The sequence below is a fragment of the Fragaria vesca genome, linkage group LG6 (assembly GCF_000184155.1).
Source record: "Fragaria vesca subsp. vesca linkage group LG6, FraVesHawaii_1.0, whole genome shotgun sequence".
NCBI classification, from domain to species: domain Eukaryota; kingdom Viridiplantae; phylum Streptophyta; class Magnoliopsida; order Rosales; family Rosaceae; genus Fragaria; species Fragaria vesca.
This window is the reverse complement of record NC_020496.1, coordinates 18,089,823-18,091,178: the sequence shown is the minus strand read 5'-3', so window position 1 is coordinate 18,091,178 and position 1,356 is coordinate 18,089,823.

The window sequence follows — 1,356 nt, the reverse complement described above, 5'->3', positions numbered from 1 at the left end:
TGATATAAATGATGTCCTCTTGCATTTCCCGGAGGTTAGATTTTTCACTTCCCGTGTGCATAACTTCTGGAAGAATCTTGCCAACGCTACTAACGGCTCCACCACCTGACGGGGAAGAGACGTTGTAGCAGGATATGACAGTCATGACTCTTCAACCCGTACATCTTATTGTCCCGGAAGTTCACACACCGGGCTATATTTCCTGCATAGCCTGAAGGATACTTCACACAACTCATCCACCTGAAAATTACGTTCTTCTAGTCAGGCTTCACGGTGTAAGGAGCTTGAGGCATTTTTTTCTTCACTTCTTTCAACCACAGATGTCTTCTTAATTGCATTTTTTTTAGATCAATGCGTGCCTTAGGACCGTCTTTCGTCTTCCCATCCAAGTTCAGCACTGTGCCCAACACACTGTCGCAAACATTCTTTTCTATGTGCATCACATCTAGGTAGTGCCTGATCAACAACTTACTCCAGTATGGGAGTTCCCAGAATATGCTCTTATGTGTCCAGAATTTGTACCTGTCGGGTCTTTCAGGTATTGCCGCCACAATGTTGGGATGATTGCTGAGCTGCCCAAAATCGTACTCATTAAGCACTGCTAAAATTTCTTCCCCCGTCCATCTTCTGGGAGCCACACCGTGTTCTACGGTCCCATCAAATGCCTTTTCATCAAACCGCCATTCATGATTATATGGAAGGAAAGCACGGTGACCCAATCTGCATATCTTGTTGCAATGACTACTGCTCCCCTCATCGCTAAGGCACTCTAGACAAGCCTTGTATCCCCTAACAACGTTGCCCGACAACATCCCACGGGCAGAAAAATCACTGATGGTACCAACAACCATGACATGCATCTGGAACATCTCGTGCATGTACTTGTCATAAGTGGGATGACCAACGTCCCACAAAAATTTAAGCTCTTCAATCAAAGGTCTCAAATACACATCGAGACACTTCCCTGGATAACCGGGCCCCGGGATCAACAAACTCAACATATTGTATTCCTTCTTTATGCACATCCATGGAGGAAGGTTGTACGGTACCAAAATCACCGGCCATACACTGTATTGAAGACTCATGTTGCCAAAAGGGTTGAACCCGTCGGATGAGAGCCCGAGCCTCACATTTCGGACCTCTGACGCAAAATGAGGAAACTCCCTGTCTATATGCTTCCAAGCCTCCCCGTCAGCAGGGTGTATAAGGGTATCTTCGTCATGCAATTCCCTATCAGTGTGCCATCTCATAGCTTCGGCCGTGTGTGAAGACATGTACAACTGCTCCAACCTATCCCTCAAAGGGAAATACCGAAGTACCTTTACAGGTTTCCTGTTGCCTGCAGGAGTCAGCTTA